The following is an 11,598-nucleotide window of genomic DNA, read 5'->3' as shown; positions in this document are numbered from 1 at the left end:
GAAAGAACATCTTAGAACAGATAACTTGTCCAAGGTCAGCCACATGTTTCCAAAGCAACAGAGCAAGGTTCAAATCTTGCTTGAAGATTTGATTGACACATACCATGCCACCAATGGCTCTGCTATTCTTGGATGGATTAATGTCATTAATAGTCTTAGCCTTTCTACCTGTTTTGTCAGTTTGCTAAACTCAGTGCCTCTTTTGTGCTTAGAGAGGCACAGAATCCCTTAGAGTCCTGTGGTTTTCATGTATCTGTTTTTTCCCACTTCTACAACATTGTATTGATTATCTTCTATATGCTGATTTAAACATAACTGAATATTACATCCTTAGGAAGACATAGTGTATCTATTTTTAATGGTATCCAATGGCTTTGTGACTTTGTAGACTGAAATGATGTCTGGGCTACAGACAGCATGGGTCTGTGCAGGCAAAGTGAAGTACGCGTGTTCCCTTCCCCCCACACCTTCCTGAAACTTATTTTCTGCTTCTTGTGCCTGGAAAAGCCTTTTGGACCCCACCCACTTCTCTACCATTCAGATGCACCTCTTGGACAGCTTCCTTCATGTTTCTTTACCAGAATAAGATACTTATCAGGTGTCAGTTGGTATTGAAGTGACAGAGATAAATGCTATCTAGTGTCTACTTTGATGAGAACATAATCTAATTAATCCCCCAATCATCACAGTTACATTTGACTTCTGGTTGTCTGGATATGTCTGTCTCTCCCTCTGTATTTTACTTCTTTCTTTGAAGAGAGGGACAATTTTAGATTTTCATATCATCTAGCATGGAGTGTCAGACAATGTCCTAACTTCACTTTCACTTGGTTTACATAGGAAAGTTTCTCAGTCTTCCAATTATTTATGCATTTATTCATCTATTCTGTTGCACATTTAGCTTCTATTTATTGAGACTTTACAAAATGCCCTGTGTTACCGTTCGCATTGAAAGCTAGCTGGAAGGACTGGGTAACACTTGTCACCCTATAATAATTTAGATTAGTGGTTCTTACCTAGGGACAATATTGCTCCCCTTCTCCAGGGGACATCGGGAAATGTCTGGAGATATTTGATGATCAAGACTGAGGAGTGGTTCCTAGCATTTAGTGGTTAGAGGCCACAAATGCCACTTTAAAAGATCCTATAATGCACAGAATCTCTCCCCTGACCCTCCACCCACTACAAGAATTACCTAGCCTAAAATGTCACTTGAGCTGAGGACAAGAAGCCTGATATGGATTCTTATAACTCATAAAATTGGACATGGTCCCCCATTTTAATCTCAAGGATCACCTAAATCTCTCTAGAAACTGATAACATAGAACAGAAGTTTTTTCCACCTGGAAGCTGTGAAGCTTTGATGATTTCAGTTTCTCCTCACAACACCCCTGGGAGACAGAGGACATTCCTGTTTTACTGATGAGGCAACTCCGGCTTGAAGAGGTTAAGCAACTGTCAGAAAAAAGTGTTCACTTTTCCTCCTTCATGAAGTATAGCAAGGAAGTTATTGAGTTTTCACTGAAAGGCTTGGTCTGGGCAGCTGGGTGTCAGCACTAGCATTTCTGGAAGAAATTCAAGTCCTCCCCGTATAGAGCTGTCAAGTCATGACTCGTCCTTAAAGGTGGGCCAAAAGTCCCCCTATAGTTTTTCAATTATGTGAGAACAACAGTTAAGGAGTTATCGATCTCCAGGGTGCACACTGGCACAAGGATGTAAGCATTAGCCAAGAAACAAGACAACTGTGGTCACTGGTGATTTTTCCTATTTCCATGAGGCCTTATGCAATTCTGGCTGCTTTTGAATCTCTCCTCCATGTCACTGTGTCCTTATCGGAATCCAAACTCTCCTCCCCTCCTCGTCTCCTGGGCACATAGATAACTCTTTTGCCCTTTGCAATCTCCACACATTTCTATATTGCTTTGTAAGGTATTTTGCAGTTTCGTTTATGCTTAGTTTGTATTTATACACTGATTGTAAGCATCTTTATGAGCCGATAATAAATGCTACCAAACAGCAGATATGCTCTCACAAAGAGGATCTCCCTCCATTCACTGCATTCTTTCACTTACTCTATTTCAAAATAATTTATGAAGTGTCTGGTATATACCAGGTATCATGCAAAGGGAATATATCCACAAAGCTATTTCATTGCACTGGAAAACAAAAGATACAGAACCATGTGCAGATTCCATGAAATAAAGCAAGGAAATCATGTGACCCAGTACTTGCCTCTCAGATAAATACTAGAGATCATTATTAGTATTCTTCCCAACACAGAGAAGGTTGCTATGAAAATAGTAGATGTTTTGTACAAGTTTGTTGTGCGATTGAAGGAGTCTATGCTGAGACCCCAAAATAAGTGTCAAGATGCTGACAGATGTATTTGTCATCCTTAGTGAAGAGTTTGGGTGAGCAGACATGTTTACAGATGCATCATCTATCAGCTGAGTTAGTACCGGGACTATTGGACAAGCAAATACATGTTTACAAGTGAAGTAAACTACTGGGTCTGCATGATGAGATGGAGTCAGATTCCAGTGTCCTCAGCTCTCAGTGTAAGAGGCATTTGATTTAGTTGGAATCTGTCGGCTGCTTTATACCGGACTCAGATTCCATGGTAGGATTCTGGAGAGTGAGATTTCCGGTATATCTTATGAGAGAGCGCCCTTGTGATAATAATAGCTCTAGTTACACATAGGGGAGCCAGGGAAGCTCAGTAAACAAGTCTGAAATGTCAAAACCCATAGTAGAAGCAATAAATTATTAAATTAGGAAGAAAAAACGGTTTTACACGTACTTCCATTTGAGATGTGTTTATTCAGGGCTTATCACAAATGCAGAGGGTTGAAGGAGGACAAAACATGAGAGTCTACCTCTCCCTGACAGAAGAATCCCTGTAGCTTCATTCCATGCTGAACAACGTGGGTCTTGCCTTTGCAAGAAGGATGTGGATTGCCAAGATGGCTCATTGCCACCAAAGACCTGCATGTCCTGCAAAATGGAGATAACAGGTCCTGGCATAATCCAAATTACTGAATGGATGTTCTAGTCAAATGATACACTCTTCATGAAATCCTATGGCTCCTGAATCTGTGTTATTGGATTTGAGTTATTCCTCTAGGTTACTTCCCAGACTTCCATTTCCGGTCTTAGCTGAAACTGTCATGCCAAAAATGCCCCCAAACAAGGTCTTCCTTTCTATATTTTGTTTTTCTTCAGTTTTAACCTTTTCTATTAAGGGTTTTTGCCCAGTGTTCTTTGAGAGAAGGCTGGATTCTTTTCTCTGTCCCTAGCACATTGATCATTGGTTCCTATACTGTTCTGTGGTCCATGTATACAGTACCTGACACTTAAAAGTTCTAATCTACCAATCACTAAGTAAATAAAAGAATGCATCGAATTTATTACTACTTCCTTTTCCACCTTAAAATTCAACCTGACTCATGTATCTTTTGCATTTCCCCTATGGCTTTATTGAAGACATCATCACACCCAACCTTGATTATTGCGATGATCTCCTATCTGGGTTTCCCCTTCCTGATGGTCTTCCTCCCTATTATTATTTAATCACCTAAAATGAAGTCATGTCTCTGCTTTATTCAAAGACTCCATTAGTCACAGTTGCCTACAGAAGGATGCTAGGACTCTCACTGTGCATATGAGATCCAGACTGTGTATGCAAAACATGACTGACTTAGGTTCAAATCCTTTTTCTCTTATTCTTCCTTCCTACCCCCCAAATTCCCATAACTCAGCTCTTGCTCCCCACCTGCAACTCTCTTTCAGCTTATATCATATCTCCCAACTTCTGTAAATACTCCTCTTGATTTAAAAACTTTGTTCTCTGTATCCTCTATTAATTTATTTACATAAATAGAGAATAATTTCTCATTCTTCTGGTTGTACATCATGTAGAATCTCATTGGTGGTATAATCATATTTGAACATAGGGTTATAATGTCAGATTCATTCTACTACCCTTCTTACCCCCTTACCCATACCCTCCCTTCAGTCCCTGCTACCTAATCCAAAGTAACTCTATTTTCCCCTAGCCCTAGCTCCTTATTGTGAATTAGCATCTGCATATCAGAGAATACATTTGGACTTTGGTTCTTTGGGATTGGCTTATTTTGCTCTGCATGATATTCTCCAGCTCCATCCATTTTCTCACAAATGCCATAATTTCATCTTATTTAAGGCTGAGTATATTTTATTATTTATATACTCTACATTTTCTTTATCCATTCATCAGTTGAAGGACACCTAGATGGGTTCCATAGTTTAGCTATGTGAATTGAGCTTCTCTAAACATTAATGTGGTTGGGTCACTGTAGTAGGTTGATTTTAAGTCCTTTGGGTATAAACTAAGGAGTGGAATAGCTGGGTCAAATGGTGGTTCCATTCCAAGGACTTTCCGTACCACTTTCCATAATGGTTGTACCAATTTGCAGTCCCAACAGCAATGTATGAGTGAGTGTACCTTTCCCCCCACATCCTTACCAACATTTATTGTTGGTTTTATTCTTGATGATTGCCATTCTGACTAGAGTGAGATTGAAATCTTAGAGTAGTTTTGATTTGCATTTCTCCAATTGCTAGATATTGAACATTTTTTCATATATTTGTTGATTGATTGTATTTCTTATTCTGTGAAGTGTCTGTTCAATTCCTTAGCTCATTTATAGATGGGGGGAAGGGTTTTTTTTTTTTTGTTTGTGTGTGTGTGTGTGTATGTGTGTGCATGTATGTTAAGATTTTTTAAGTTCTTTGTATATCCTGGAGATTAGTGCTCTGAGATGCATGTGGTAAAGATTTTCTCCCATTCTTTAGATTCTTTCTTCACGTTATTGATTGTTTTCTTTGCAAGAAGAAGCTTTTTAGTTTGAATCCATTCCATTTATTGATTCTTGATATTACTTCTTGCACTTTAGGGGTCTTGTTAAGGAAGTCAGATCCTAGGCCAACATGGTGAAGGTTTGGGCCTACTTTTTCTTCTATTAGGAGCTGGGTCTCTGATCTAGTGCCTAAGTCTTTTATCCATTTTGTACAAGATGAGAGATAGAGCTTTAATTTCATTTTGTTACACATGGATTTCCAATTTTTCCCAGCACTATTTGTTGAAGAGGCTATTTTTTTTTCTCCAGTGAATGTATTTTAGTGCCTTTGTCTAGTATGAGATAACTGTATTTTTGTGGGTTTGTCTCTGTGTCTTCTATTCTATACCACTGGTCTATGTTTCTGTTTTGGTGCCAATGCCATGCTGCTTTTGTTACTATGGCTTTGTAGTATAGTTTAAGGTCTGGTATTGTGATGCTTACAGCTTCACTCTTCTTGCTAAGAATTGCTTTGCCTATTTTGGGCCTCCTATTTTTTCCAAATGAATTTCATGGTTGCTTTTCTAGTTCTCTGAAGAATGTCATTGGGATTTTTTTTTAAATATTTATTTTTGAGTGATAGTTGGACACAATACCTTTATTTTATTTATTTATTTGTATATGGTGCTGAGGATTGAACTCAGGACCTCACATGTGCAAGGCCAGTGCTCTACCGCTGAGCCACAACCCCAGCCCCTGTCATTGGGATTTTAATAGGAATTGCATTAAATCTGTATAGCACTTTTAGTGGTGTGACCATTTTGACAATGTTAATTCTGCCTATCCAAAAGCATGGGAGTCTTTCCATCTTCTAAGGTCTTCTTCAATTTCTTTCTTTAATAATCTGTAGCTTTCATTATAGAAATTGTCTACCTCTTTTGTTAGATCGATTCTCAAGTATTTTATTTTATTTTTTTGAGGCCATTGTGAATGGGATAATTTTCCTAATTTCTCTTTTCGTGGATTCATCACTGATGGTATAGGAATGTGTTTGATTTATGGGTATTGATATTATATCCTGTTACTTTGCTGAGTTCGTTTATTAATTCTAGAACATTTCTGGTGGAATTTTTTAGATCTTCTAAATATAGAATCAAGTCAGTGGAAAAGAGTGATAGTTCTTATTTTCCTATTCATATCCCTTCTGAGTTCTTATTTTCCTATTCATATCCCTTAGTGAACTTCTGTTCACCATTCAAGACCCAGCTGGATTATTATGTCTGCCCTCTGCCCTGAAGCTGCTAGTTAATCTGTCACCCTACTTTGATTTATTGCAAAAAATGTTAAAAATTTCCATGAAAGGACTTACTGTTCATTCCATTGTTTTTTTTTTTTTTTTTTCATGTTACATGAAGTTTTTACTTGGTTCTATTATCAACCAAATTGATTTTGGATGAAATAGCTAACAACCTCTTTGTGGCTCAGTTTCCTCATCTGTGAAGTAAAAGTAATGGTAGTAAATTATTTTAGAGTATTGTGAGGTTTAAATGCATGAATCATGCTTAGAATAGTGCCTAAAACACACCCAACAATAGCTACTTCTGTTGTATCAGTTCTCCAACAACTAAATAAGGCAAGTATTATTAACTTTATTTTTACAAATACAGATGCTGAGGTTAAGCAAGATTAAAGAACTTGACCAAAGATGTGTAATTAGTAAATGGGAGAGCAAAGGTGTGACCCTGTAATCCTGAGATCCCACATATATAGTTCTGTTCTTCATAGTTAGCAATATAGGGTTGCAGTAGAGGTATTTGTTTCACTATCTGGTTTCTTTATTGGAATTGTCTTTTAAGGAACACTTGCTTCTGGAACATTAGTATCTGGCACAGTAGTCAGCACATAGAAAACCCATAATGAATACATGTGTGAATAAACATGATCAGTATGCCATTTAGCATTAGGATTGGCCATCAGAATTTTCCAGCAAAGTACAGTTGAAATTTTTTGGCTTTACCATGCACATCTGTATTATATTTTCCATTGCTATAAAAATACCTAGGCTGGGTTCTTTATATAGAAAAAAGGCTCTGGCAGTTCCAGAGCATGATGAAGACTTGGGGTAGGTTCTGGTGGAAACACAGCAGATGTCATCATCTTGTGGGAGTACATCGAAGAGGGGGTGATCACATGGCAAGACAGGAAGTCAGAGCTTGCCTGGTGTTTCACGAGAACTATGTTAGTCCCTTCTGAAGGTTGCCCCCAAGGACCTAACAACCTCCCACTAAAATCCACTTTGTAAAAGTCCCACCACCACTTACCATCACCACATGGAATGCCAAGCTTCCAATTCTCGAACCCTTTACCCTCAACCTATATCAACCATAACAAGATCCTAAGATGTGGACCACCTTTGCAAGTAGGTGGAGCTATAAATTAGTCTGAAGTCCCTATTCCCTTCCCTGGTGGCTGCTTCTAGCATGAGCCATGAGGCATTGTATGTGTCATTTGCATAATTTTTAGTGCATAACTCTAGAGGGCAAGAAATGTCACATTCTTTTATTATTTCCCTAAATTCATTTTATTCTGCTCTTGGCCTCTTATCACCTGGCTGGTGATAAATTCAATTTCAGTCATTATTGGGGTTCTCTTTGTTTCTCTGTGGAGTCTAAAGTAATCTCAGGTTTATAAGGTGTTAAAACCAAGGAGAAGCCCAGATCCCCTTGTCTGGGTTGTTGTTGTTCACCTTTGCTATTGCTCCTTATATTTGTGGCTATCAGGATTTCTACTCAGAGATACTCTGCTTAGAGGCCAGCTCTGGTCTGCACAGTTGCATGAGGGGATGGCTGCTTTCCTTCTTCTGGGCCACCCTGTGCAACCATTCTATGGCTGTGAAATGTCATGGAAATCCTCTTCCCATCCCTCTGTCAGATGCTCCAATCCTCCTTCTGGTCTGAAAGCTCCTTTCTTTAACCTTCTTTCTCCTTTGCATTCAACTGATCCAAAATCACTCAGCACGATCTCCCTCTGATGGGTTTTAGAAACCCACTACGGGACTCTATATTTTTCTGAAATGTTGTAGCAGAAAGAGATGCCAATACTCGTTATTATTTCACATTGTAACAGGCTTATTTATACAGGTGCTTGCGTTGCTGTGGGCAGAGCAGGTAGCAGTCAGTAGCAAAGGGGTGGAAAAAGGGAAGGAACTGATCCCGGGGAGTTTCCCCTGTATCTTCCTGTCTCTCCCAGATTTCACCACCTTCTCCCTTTCTCATTCTCACATGATTCTCCTCCTCATTTTGCAGAAAGGAAGTGTGAGTTTTCTTAGACTTTTGTGACAAACCAGGCCTGAATTCTATTTCCTCTTCTCCAAAGGGCTTATTGAAAAGAATAAATCATTTTTGGTCTGCATGTTACCTTTGAGTTTTCTTTTGAAATCCCACGTGTAATTTTGCAGGCTCCAGAGCCTCTGGCATTTCTTATTTGGCAGCCTTCTTGCAGTTACTTCGGTATTGGAATACAGCAAATAATTTAATTTTATCTCTTTCCGTACATTGCTTTTAAGTTTTTTTGCCCAAGGTGCATGTTGCTTTAGGTGAGTTTTGTAGGGCTTAGCAGACAGTTCGTTTTTCTTTTTATTGACCTCAGACACAAGGTGGAATAAACACACTTGTTAATATTTGGAACTTAAACAATGAGGCCATGGCTGCGTCTGCTAGGCCTCCCTCTTCTGATTTTATTCCTTATAAAGATGATGGATGTTATTAATGAGGGGCTTTGCTGTAAATCAGTGGAAACACCTTCACTGTTCAACAAAGTTTTCATATTGGGAAGATTTCTGTTTTATAGTATTTCTGCCTGATAGGCATCTATTATAAAAAGTTCCCTTAGGAAAAGCCTCAAAGAAAAATCTCCTCTCCTTTAAAATAAAAATCTTGGACAAGGTAGAGGAAGCTGTGTGGCTCAGGGTAGCCTCCTTCTCAGACATTCAGTTCCAGTTCCAAATGCTTGTGGACTCCAGGCTGGGCTTGCAGTCAAACATAAAATCCTTATTAAGGACCAGGGCCTCAAGGTTGCCAAGGTTAGTTGCTTTGGTGCTTGGAGGATGCTGACTACACCAATAATGACATCTCACCTAATGAAACTGTCAATGAGAAGGCAGAACCCCTGAGTATAGGCTGCATAATCAGAAAGAGTGTGGGACATGGACTCCTGATTTCTCTGTGTCATTTACAGTTTTCCACCTGGTATGAGCTGCCAGTGGGCATCTATGTACATACTAGGTCAGAAACTACCTAGTTATAATTCTGGGCCATCCCTGATAGAAAATCACAAACGCCTAACTTGTGTGTAGTGCCAGACACATTATAGACACTGATTCTTGTAACTGAGTTAATATTGGTAAGTGCTTAGGATTCTGCCTGCCCTGTCATGAGCACTTGGAGAGCAGATTTATGATTGCTTTTGATTTTCATGATCATATTAAAAAAATCAGATCTACCATCACTCTTCTGCCAATAAGAAACCTCATATCTGTTGGGGTTCAAATCTGGCTACAGTCAAAACAAGGTGATAACATGTCACAAACCCATGAGCCAATCTGAAACAATTCCCAGTTACCAATTCTTTTATAGTTAATGTATTGTTTTTTAAGTCAATAAAAATGCAATGGTTTTGTGTGTAATTTCTTTTTTGAAAAGGCCTATGTTCTTGTCACACACCTGAAAGCAACTGAGCAGCTTCTGTCTGCATCTCCTTTGTGTGTGCCGGGAAGGCCTTAGCTTTCATCAGACAGAAAGCAGCAAGTTTTTATTGTTTAACTTCATGTATGTCTTTCCTGAAAGAAGCCAAGTTTCTGCTCTGGAAGATTGGATCCATTTGTTTTTCTCCATGAAAGTTGGTCAAGTCCTCCTTTTAGATGGAGTTTGAAGGAGTTTCAAACAGCATTTTAGTAATTATTTTTTGGTACCAAGGTATTTAAACAAATGTGTAGCACCCTGTACTCTTAAGGCGAATGGAGGTAGAATCTTTAGGGTTCAGTTTAATTTGTTTCTCAACATGCTCCTAGTTAGTGTAGGCATTTGCAAATTTTAATATTGATGGCTTCATAATCAGCAACATTATGCAGCTAAATCTTTCTAATGCAGATTGCAGCAAAACTTGACTCACTTTTGTTTTCTGTGCTCCTGTTGCCTGCTCTAAGTCTTCATATACACAAAGCTTTTTTTTTTCTTTTTTTAACTCTTGTTAAGTTGAGTTATATCACTGTGATGCCCAAACCAAATGCCACAGGCACACCACACCTTCACTTTTCTTGTATGAGGTTGGAAACTGACGTTTTCCTCTTTCTTCTCTTTTGTACAGGTAGTCAACTTGTTCAAGGATTTCTTCAACTTTGGCTGTGGCATGAACCACGGCAGCCTGAGAAATGATAAGTTTCAAAACCCAAATAAGACAAGGCTGGGAATCAAAGGTCTCATTGGAAAGTTTCTGGATTTCCTTTCAATTTAGAGCTGTAGAATCACTGGGGCTGTTGCCCACAGCTGCCCCAAAACCTTCCTCGGGAACTGAGGTCCTGGGGTAGCCGCAAAGGGAGAATGCACCAAAGTGTGAAGGCCAGCATCATGATCTGTGCACAACTTCTCATCCTGACTCCACACACCATGTGACTGCTAGGTAGCAGGGTGAGGAGAAAGGCCTCCCAGTCTTTCCTGAGAGAGGTGCCTCCTCCCGCTTCCTGGCCAGCACCTCTCCCCAAAGCTGGACAATGTGAACAACAAAATTGGTAATATTGTATTGAATTTAACCCAAAGTGTAAAATAAATACCCATGAGTCAGTATTCATATAAATAAATGATTGAACAAGTAAATATATGGGAGAGAAGAGACAAATCTGTACAGAAGAATTCCAAATAATTTATGAGATGCTCTTCCCCATAGGAAGTGCAGCTAAATCTTTCTGTATTAGCCAGCTTTGTGTTACTATGAGGAAATGCCCACGGCAGCTAACTTCATACAAAGAAGTGGTTTATTCAGCTCTCGGTTTTGCAGGATCAAGATTTGGGCGGCCCTATTGGTTTGGGCCTTTGTGGGGAGGATGCTGGATCATGATGACAGTAGTGCATGCTAGAATGAGTGATCACATCTCCAGCCAAGGAGAAGAAGAAGGAGAAAAGAAAGAAATAGAGAGGATGGGTGGAGTCCGTCTTTGGAGTACACTGTCCCAACATAGCTCTCCTACAAGGCTCTACCTCCTGAAAGTCCACAGCACCTCCCAATGGCACCACCATGGGGACCAAGTTTTTACATAGGGACGTTTAGGGGACACTACCTATTTCAAACCTTAAGACTTTCTTTTCCTCCACCATATGATGTGGACTGTGTTTAATGACTAGTTTCCAAAATAGAATATGGAAAATGAGGAAAGGGAATTTTCCATATTCTGTTTTGGCAAACACATTATTTTGGCCAGGTGGTGATCACAATTTTAAAACCATCACTGAAAAGTCACCTCTAAGGTATACACCATTGGGATGGGAATGATGTGATGTGATGAGAATGATACTTTTGCAGTTTTCTGCCTCAAAACCCGTAATTCACCATGATCTGTGCACAATGTAATTCTAGTAGAACCTTAAGAAAAACATCATAGAAGCTTAAATTAAGAGGTAGTCAGCAAAATACCTGAGCAGTACTGTTAAAAACTAACATAGGGGAGAGGTTGATAGGTGGAGCACTGGAGATGGTTAGAGCGGTGAAGCTATGTGAACCATATTATGAT

General features: G+C 39.2%; 1 pseudogene; it reads right to left on the bottom strand.

Moving 5' to 3' along the window:
- Positions 1-9,530: 9,530 nt before the first annotated feature.
- Positions 9,531-11,107, bottom strand: LOC125615402 (annotated as a pseudogene).
- Between the last annotated feature and the right edge of the window lie 491 nt (positions 11,108-11,598).

The sequence above is a fragment of the Marmota marmota genome, unplaced genomic scaffold (assembly GCF_001458135.2).
Source record: "Marmota marmota marmota unplaced genomic scaffold, marMar, whole genome shotgun sequence".
NCBI classification, from domain to species: domain Eukaryota; kingdom Metazoa; phylum Chordata; class Mammalia; order Rodentia; family Sciuridae; genus Marmota; species Marmota marmota.
Note: the sequence above shows the minus strand (reverse complement) of the source record. Positions and strands in the feature narration are given on the sequence as shown.